Source organism: Mauremys mutica, chromosome 5 (assembly GCF_020497125.1).
Source record: "Mauremys mutica isolate MM-2020 ecotype Southern chromosome 5, ASM2049712v1, whole genome shotgun sequence".
In the NCBI taxonomy this organism is placed as follows: Eukaryota; Metazoa; Chordata; order Testudines; family Geoemydidae; genus Mauremys; species Mauremys mutica.
Genome location: NC_059076.1, coordinates 71510092 through 71519702, shown reverse-complemented (window position 1 = coordinate 71519702; position 9611 = coordinate 71510092). Strand labels below are relative to the sequence as shown.

General features: G+C 42.1%; 1 long non-coding RNA gene across 1 annotated transcript in view; it reads right to left on the bottom strand.

The window, feature by feature from the left end:
• Positions 1-961: 961 nt before the first annotated feature.
• Positions 962-9611, bottom strand: part of LOC123371984 — a 93863-nt gene continuing 85213 nt past the window's right edge. Inside the window, exons 3-5 of the long non-coding RNA XR_006580032.1 lie at positions 7000-7083; positions 5307-5401; positions 962-1312 (exon numbers count right to left, since the gene is read on the bottom strand). This is a non-coding gene — a long non-coding RNA (uncharacterized LOC123371984). The remainder of the gene's footprint in view (positions 1313-5306; positions 5402-6999; positions 7084-9611) is intronic.

Sequence of the window (9611 nt, the reverse complement as noted above, 5' to 3'; positions counted from 1 at the left end):
GGCCTACCCAGATGGACAGTTTAACTTAAAAGGCCTGTCTTAAAGAGAAGTAATACTTAATAAACTGTGTTTATTTTAAAAAGCCATCCACTCTTTTTACTTGAGGCATTGTGCCTGCCTTTTCCACTGTAAACCCTATGCCCTTCAAGCGCTTCAAAAAATCTGGAGTGAAGTACCAGAACCACATATGAAAATGCATTTTTAAAATGTCAGACTTATGAAATGCAAAGTTGCATTTCAGTTGATTAGAATTTCTATGAGAAAGTTTGGCTTAGTCAGTCTGCAAACCTACGTAAAACCAGTCACTACTGCCTTCTTTTCTTTCCTTCTTTTTTATTCATAGTCCTGGGCCAGATCCTTTACTGCAGTAAATCAGAGTAGCTCCATTGACCTGAGGATCTAACCCTGTATTGTAAATTAGAATGGAGTTCTCATTAAATTTGTACAAATGGTAGCTATTCTCTATACATTAGAGACAAGATCTACAAATCCATTTTTATTTCCCTACTTTATTACATTCCAACTTAGCTAAAAAGATGTAATTACAAGTTAAAGGCCTGCATCTGTGATTATTTTACATAGACCCTGATTATATTAGACCCTGTGTCTCTACAGATTATTGATTTTGTCACAGGTTTGAAGGTGACATTGTTGCACCCAGAATTGTTAGGATGTCAAGTCATTCTGCTAGCCTTTCAACTAGTGTATCAGAGACAGGGCCCATAATAGCTTCAGTGTTACAAAATACTTCCCTAAACAGATTCCATAAACTGCAACATAAGGAGATTTGACTCTGTTATTTTTGAACTTTTTTTATTCAGAAAAGGGTGCACAGAAATTAATTTTCAAAGATTTATTAGTAGTTTTTGAATAAAACAATTTTAACTCAATAAGATTAAATTCCAATCTGTGTTGCCTAATCAATATTGTGACTACCATGTGCAAACATTTTAAACTCCATTCTGTTGACAGTAATACACACACTGTTTCAAGCTAACTAGAGCTGGTCATAATAAAATGGGGATTGTCAAGAGTGTTAGTAAGTAATAGATTTCAGTTAGAAGCTTCTCACAGGGAATAAAGCAGTAATATAATTTTAGATGCTTTGACAGTATCCTACCAAAAGGCAATAACATTCTGCAGTTTGATTACATATATAATAACTCTGTCATGCTTATGGAATGGGTGGCTACAGTTCTTCATATGTCTGGAAATGATACATGTGGATCCTCATCTTGTGAGATCGGGGGGTGGGGGGCACTCTCAACTTGTTGCAGATTCAGGCTAACGGCCTCCACTGATGTGCAAATCCCTGGCCAGAAAAAACAGCAAATTAAATTCTACAATATGTTTAAATATCAAAAGCATAAAATCAAACAAATAAATTAAAAAATTCAAAAAACAAGTATATGTTTGTTCTTGGTCATTTGCTTCTGAATCAGCCTACTACTCCTAGGAGACCATGCCATTCTATCCTCTTATAATGCAGTTTGTATTATAAAAACATGGGGGTTGAATTTTCTGCATTAGCATATAATTTGATATTTGTGTTTTGTCCTCTGAGGACTAAAACACCAAACAAAAAAAAGTCCCACGAAGTTCAGAGCCATTAAATGAAATATCTTACTTAGCCCTGGTCTACACTAAGCTCGGGGGTCGAACTAGGGTACGCGAATTCAGCTACGTGAATAACGTAGCTGAATTCGAACTACCCTAGTTCGACTTACTTACCGTCCAGACGCCGCGGAAGCGAACTCCGCGGCTCCAGGGTCGACTCCGGCAACTCCTTCTGCCGGAGTGGAGTACCGGAGTTCGAACTAGCGCTTCCGGGGTTCGAACTATCGCGTCTAGATCAGATGCGATAGTTCGAACTCCGAGCAGTCGAACTCGCTGCGTCGACCGTCCCGGTAAGTGTAAACGTACCCTTAGAACTGTAGAACTGGAGGGGACCTTGAGAGGTCATCTAGTCCAGTCCCCTGCACTCAAGTCAGGACTAAGTATTATCTAGACTATCCCTGACAGGTGTTTGTCTAATCTGCTCTTAAAAATCTCCAGTGATGGAGATTCCATAACTTTCCTTGGCAATTTATTCCAGTGCTTAACCACCCTGACAGTTAGGGAGTTTTCCTAATGTCCTACCTAAACTGCTCTTGCTGCAATTTAAGCCTATTGCTTTTTGTCCCATCCTTAGAGGTTAGAAAGAACAATTTTTCTCCCTCCTTTTTGTAACAACCTTTATGTACTTGAAAACTATTATCATGTCCCCTCTCAGTCTTCTCTTCCCTAGGCTAAACAAACTGAATTTTTTCTATCTTCCCTCACAGTCCTTTGTATTTTAATCATCACTTCCACATCCATTAATGTTGTATAGCCTATGACTGAGCAGCAGTCTTTGTTCTCCAACTATCTAATCTATATATTTAAGGTTTTTACATATTTTGTAATTAATTTGGAATGAAATTCACCTTATTGCAAAGCACAAAAACAGGGGGAAAAACACCATTCAGTTCAGTGCTGAAATACTTACCTCAATATTCCTCAGACTTTATACCAACAAAACTCAGTAAAGCATGTGGAAATGGCCTCTGACAAGTATCTTGTGCATCAGGGGCTCCCTTGCTGGTGTACACCTAAGCTGGAGAAATGCCAAGCTGCAGTAGCTCCCAGCAGCCTTGCCTCTGTGTACATTAAACGTTTGTGATTCTATAACAGTGGTCCCCAATCTTTTTGGCTGGTGGGCGCCAGCTGAAGGACCACTGCAGCGGTGGAGCACCCGCCGAATTTCGGCGGCTATGTCTCTCGATGACGTCTCTTGTCATCGACAAGTGACGTCATCGAGAGGCGTCCCCGCCGAAATTCGGGAGTGACGCCTCTCGATGACGTCACTTGTCGACAGCAAGCGGCGTCAGCAAGAGGCGTCCCCACCGCAATTCGGGGGCAACGCCTCTCGGTGACGTCACTTGTCGACGGCAAGCGGCATCATCGAGAGGCATCGCTGCTGAAATTCAGGAGCGACGCCTCTTGATGACCTCACTTGCCATCAGATTACTCAAGGATTGGTGCTACCAGGAAACTTTTGGATGTTCAACCGTTGGGAGGCATTCACGGAAAGAAGACTCTTCTCGACTGATGGACTCCACTGAGTACCTCGGGTACTAAAACTTCTGGGATCAAGGGTGCCTGGAAAGACAAGCTTTAAACCAGGAAAAGTGCAGGGAGCAGGTTGGGCGAGACTTATGTAAGGGTACGTATATCCATGGCGCCCGCGGGCACCGCGTTGGGGACCCCTGTTCTAAAATGAGATCTTACAAGATATTGAAGTTTGCCAGTACACTTTTCCTCAGACAAAAATGTAGAAACATTTCTTCTATACGTAGAAACATTTTTGTAATACCTCAGACAGTTGCCCTTGAATGATTATAGATGCCTTCCAATCATACATAGCAGTTTCATTCTGTTACTGAACACAACAAGCTGTTCATAATTACTAGCCAATGACAACATGCTTTCTGAGAGACAGTGTAAAAGGAAGCGAACACTGAGTTCTGTAATGCAAGGAATGACTGATACAGATGCAAAACAAACTATTTATGGGTCAGTGAATACTCTGTTTCCATCAATACCTGAATTACTTCTGTTTTCATGGTATTTGCTAACTGCTTATTAATAGTATCTACAATTTCTATAGCATTTTCAATGGAAAGGTCACAAAGTACTTTGCAAACAATTAATTAAAACCTTACAATATCCACTGTAGTAGGTAAGTATTATTATCCTTGTTTTACAGATGGGTGTGACAGGATGCTTGGGGTGCAACCCGGAACAGTGGAACCACTGTGCCCCCTTAACTCACAATGCCTTACTGGTGGTAAGCAGCAAACCCCTCCAGGTGCCGTTACCACTGAGTACAATTGCATGTGAAGCCCCACACCCAGCTAGATTGCATGAATGCTCCCATGAATCACACAGAGAAAAGCACCAGCCAAATCCCCCCAGCTGCCAGCCTTGTACCTTAGGGTATGGCTACACTTACGGTTTGCAGCGCTGGTCATCCAGCTGTGTAGGAGCAGCGCTGGTGTGTGGCCACACTCACAGCTACCAGCGCTGGTGTGTGGCCACATTTGCAGTATTAGCAGCGCTGTTGGGAGTGCTGCATTATGGGCAGCTATCCCAGCATTCAAGTGCAACAACGTGCTTTTCAAAAGAGGGGGGTGGAGGGTGGTGTACTGTGACAGGGAGCGGGGAAGATAGAGTGGATTTTTGGAGCCAACACTGTTGTGTGTTAGCTTCCTGGATTGGAAAAATCACAAAATGTTCATGAGCCCTTAGTCTTAACTCTTAATTGCATACAGCCTGCCTCCAACACGGACTCCCCGCTGTTTCACTCACTCCCTGTGGTGTACTGTGACAGGGAGCGGGGAAGAGAGAGATTGGAAAAATCACAAAATGTTTGCGAACCCTGCATCCAACGCTGTTTCCCCTGCCTCTCATTTGATCGTTCACAGCCAGGTACAGATAGCTCCTGTTTGCTGTGATCAGTGTTTGTTTTAGATTAGCAGTTCAACGGAGCTCCGATCGGTTCTGTTTCATTCACTCTCCCTGCCTCTCATTTGATTGTTTACAGCCAGGTACAGATGATCACAGCAAACAGGAGCTCTGTTCGGAGCTCCGATCGGAGCTCGTTCACAACAAAACAAAGAGAGGCTGCATAACAAAACAAAGAGAGTAATTTATAAAAGCATTCTGGGATACACCTTATACCCTGGAGGCCAATCACAGCGCTGGTGTGTGGCCACACTTGATGACCAGCGCTGCAGCACCAGCGCTGGAATCCTTATTCCCCATGCTGAGTGAGGTGTACGGCCAGCGCTGCAGCCAGGGAGTTGCAGCGCTGGAAGTGCCCTGCAGGTGTGGCCACTTACTAATTGCAGCGCTGGTGGAGGCTTTCCAGCGCTGCAAATCGCCAGTGTAGCCATACCCTTAGAAATATGCCATGTTACACTGCTCAAGACCCTTTCTTGAGTAATGCAAATTTATTCATTGGTTCACCACTTCATCAATGGAAAGTGGACATGCACCAGCCTCTGTGACTTGAGCAGATTTACCAAACACTTCAGGCAAACTTGCTGCTTAAGATAAACAGTAAAACAAGTTTATTGATTACAAAAGATGGATGTTAAGTGATTATAAGTAATAGGCAAAAAGTCAGAGTGATTACCAAAATAAAATAAAATATAAGCACTGCACATAGTATAAACTCTCAACCTATAGACTGGGCAACATCTAGATTAAGCAATGTTTCTCACCCAGTTCGATATTGCAGGTTGTTCACAGTCTTTCATACATAGGCTTTCCCTCTTAGCCTTGGGACCAGTCTGTTCAGTTCCAGTGTTTTCTTTTTCTTCAGTGTAAATGAGGGAGGAGAGAAAGAATGAAGCATGGGGCCACTGTGTTCTGTTTTATACCCTTGTTCCACGTGCTTGGAGAACATAAGTCCAGGCAATGCGTTACCAAGCAAGGTTGAGCAATTTCCCTGATGTGGCCTTGTCCAAGTGAGTCTTTGAATTGTAACTCCCTTGCTGGACGATAGCTGTTGATAGTTGTTCAACAACCAGCTGCGCATTGGTTAGCTCTCTTGTTCTTGTCACTGGGGATCTAATATCTAGATGGTTCCCCAACTCACAGCATATTTTAGTGGCAACCATACAACACAATCTCATAACTTCATGTGCACTAATGATATATATATTTAGATAGAACAATGGCTTTCAGCAGATCATAACCTTTCCCAGGATACCTTATATGGCATGTGTGACACTACACCCCCATATTCTTCATCGAGATATGATTATGGCATAACTAAGATGTACTTATAGGTCATGTAAGATATCATTGAAAAGGTTATGATTCACTGAATATGATTGTCCTACTTATATGCATGTATCATTCTGATATCTGAAGTTAGAAATATTGTCTATGTATCTATTACAAAGGTATTTACTCCTGGGGAATGCCCACTGGACAGATTGTCAGTTTATATGGCTGGCTGGGAAGGGCTATTAGGAAGAACAATAGGTCTTAGAAGAAGCTACTCTCCCACCAGGGAGCCTTCCTGAGGATGCTACAAACAGCATCAAAGTCATGGCTGCTGTGGCCCTACTGGGGCATGTGACCAGATCACTTGGTACTGGACTCCATCTTGGAATACCAGTGTTTTTCCACTGAAAGGTTTAGGTAAACAATGAGATCCAATGGTTGGAAGCTGATGCTAAACAAATTCATACTAGAAATAATGTGCATTATTTTAGTGAGGATAATTAACCACTTGTAGTGACATGGTGGCTACTCTATCATTTGACATCTTTAAAACAAGACTGTCTGTCTTTCTAAAAAATATGTTATAGCTCAAACAGGAGTTATGGACTTAACATGGAAAATACTGGATGAGTTTCTATGTCCTTAAAAAAAAATCTATGAATGAGAAGCCTCTCCTCCCCACCCCCCACACATTAGTCACCATTATATGTGTAGCAGATTACTTCTCCCACAGAGAAAAGGGGCTGCCAGGAAAAGAATTGTGATTCTCAGAATAAAAAATCCCTCCTCAGGCTGCTCCTGGGGCAGCAGATTATAAAGATAAAATGTAGCCTATGAGATTTGTTAAATATAAGTGTGTGCTGAACTCCCTGAAGATAATGTATGATTAGTGCTGCATGAGACAGGCCACAGCATTTCGTATTTTATGGCTATCTTGCTGACAAGACATTACATTTACTGCTACTTCCTACTGTAGCTGTCATTTCAGCATTTCAGAAATCTGTGGTGTATTGTAAACACAACAGATTTTGTAGCCCTTTGTTCCCATGATGGTATAACCTTTCCATTACTCCTCCTTTGGTAACCACTGTTCACTTCCATAACATTACAACTAATACTGATAAACGAGAAAGCTTTGTATACTGTACATACCCCTATTGAGAGAGATTATGTTGATTTTACCTTTCTGTGACTTGCCAAATGAATCCTCTTACTCTGAAATGTAAAGTCTCGCCCTCTCTCTGTCTCTCTTCCTCATATGCAGAGCTAAATATCAGACACAAAGGCAAAGATCTTTATGTAACAATCACAATAGTCTATAATTGGTTGTTTTCAAACAGAGGGCATAATCATGCCCTTTGAAGTACAAATGCTTGGAACAGACGTGCCAAAATTTACTCCAAAGTAAATGTTAACTGTGCTCTTTCATTTCATCAACTTCACGTAAATTTACAACATGAGCAGCAGCTATTGGATTTGGTTCTCCAGACAGTTGTGTTTCAGCAATAAACAGTATTGCCCAGGCCTTCAAGAAATCTTGAGATCAGCTTACAAATTATGAAATCATGGATTTAAAAAAAAAATAAAATAAAAAAATAAAAAAATAAATGGGGGGGGGAGGGAGGAGTAATTATTTTAGTTTGAGCCTTTGGGTCACATCTTCAAATTTTTCTTTGCAATCATGAGCACTATAAACTTATTTTAAAAAGAAAAAAAATGAAAGTTGAGATTCTCATTTCATTTTACCCTTGACTTCAGGACTTGGGACTTTAAATAAAAAACAAAACAAACACACCCCAAGTATTATGATACTCATAATAAAATTGTGAGTTGGTACCACGGTGTAAAGTAGAGGCATTGTGTAACAAAAGCATATGCATTTATGATCGCTGTACATTGACCATAACTATAGAAATAGGCTCAGATGTGCAATCTGTGCTATGTATAGCATAGAGGTAGTGGGAACTGATGACATCAGTAGACGCAGCATAGCTAAGTGAACAATGGAAATGCAGTCCATCATCCCAGGAGAAATAACCCATAACAATTGAGATATGTCAGACGTATATTATAAGAAATACCTGCCTGTGCCTACACTATCAGTTCTATTATAGGAGTGCATGCATGTCAGCTTTGGGATGTATTTTTCATTGCAACACATGTTCACACTGTAGCACGTGGTTATATTACCCTGTCACTGCCTTTAGCAGGGGAGAGTCTTAGTACGGCAGAGAAGGAGAGAAGCCTAAAACATGTGGTAGGAAGGGGAGGGGGGCTGCTGCTCCCTATCTTTCCCCCACCCGCCCCGGTTCTCTGATTAGCCATTGGATGGACAAAGGGGTATATTACCAGCTGAATGACTGCTGTGTGCCCCTCCCCTTGCCCTACCTTCCCTATTTAAGGTAAGACTGGGCTTTTCAGAAGCCCCTAAGGGTACAAAGAAACATCTATAGTTGGCCTGTAGCAGCTGAGTCAGGCTGCAGGGCTATAAAAGTACAGTGTAACATTAAGGATCTGGTTGGAGCCCAGGCACTGGGACTCTCAAAGCACCCCCTCCCCAGTCCAAAAATGTCTATACTGCAATTTTGTAGCCGCACAATCCGAGCCCAGCATGACTGAGTCAGCTGACACAGGCTAGTCACAGATGCTTTATTGCAACAGTGACCTACACTTATTTTCCAGTTAGCTGCAGGGAACCAGTGCTGCTTAACCAGAGGAAAACATGGGCAATGTTGGGAGAGGCATGGGAACAGAATCACACAGGGTGGGAAAGTAGGAATAAGGGATGGGCATCTTTTACATTCTGGGAATATCATCATTCCCCCACCCAACTGTGGACTCTGATTGGCAGGGTTTTTTCCTAGTGCAAGGTCTTTAGATCTCAGATTGGGAGTGACTTCCTCTCCCCAGCCCCCAGAATAATGGTGGCAGTGGCAGATTTCTTGCTCCAGGGGCCAGACAAGGAGACAAGACATCTCTATGCCTGGGAGCATCAGCATTCCCGCCCTCCCCGCGCCACTCCCGTGCTGCTGTTCTGAGTCGATCTGTAACTGCTACCATACAGTTCCAGGATGGAATGGCAGAATTAACTGACTCTCTGGTTCCTCTCATGGCTGAAAGGCTATGGATCAGGTATTTCCCCCATCAGAGGCAGGAGCACTTTTAACATGATTTTGAGGTAAAGACAATATTCCATAGCAAGCCCCAGAAGCACGAGGTGGACCAGAGTATAGTGATACTACCTGTGCCAGATAGCAATGCCAAGTCATAGGTGGGACTTGACAAGTCACTAGGGCTGCATTTGTCAAAGGAGATTAAAGAAAAGATTTGGAAAGGAGGATACATTAACATTTTCACCCTCCCATTTACAGATGACAACAAGCATGATGATGAGAAAAAGAATGCTAAAGAAAAAGTGAAAGGTGTCTTAGTCTATAGTTAATTGCACCCTGGCTTTTCTCATATTCACGAGTGTGATATGCAAAAGGAGCCTAGAGCAATGTATTCCCCTTCTCAAATACTGTACATGGACCTTATAGCACATGAACATGCCTTGTATGTGGGCATGTCATTGCTGAGATATAAGGAATATAGAAAGAGCAGCAGATGATGAGATTGGTTTGTGGCGTAGGAAGGACCAGGATTTGTGGCTTGAATTTAAAACTCCATTGTGTCTGATCCCATAGGTTTTTTTTTAATAGATGGTGGGTAACCAGTCCTGAAACTTCAGCTAACGAGGGGATGTTAAGTGTAATATATGTTTTAATTTTAATTAAGGAAAATTGTAGAAATGA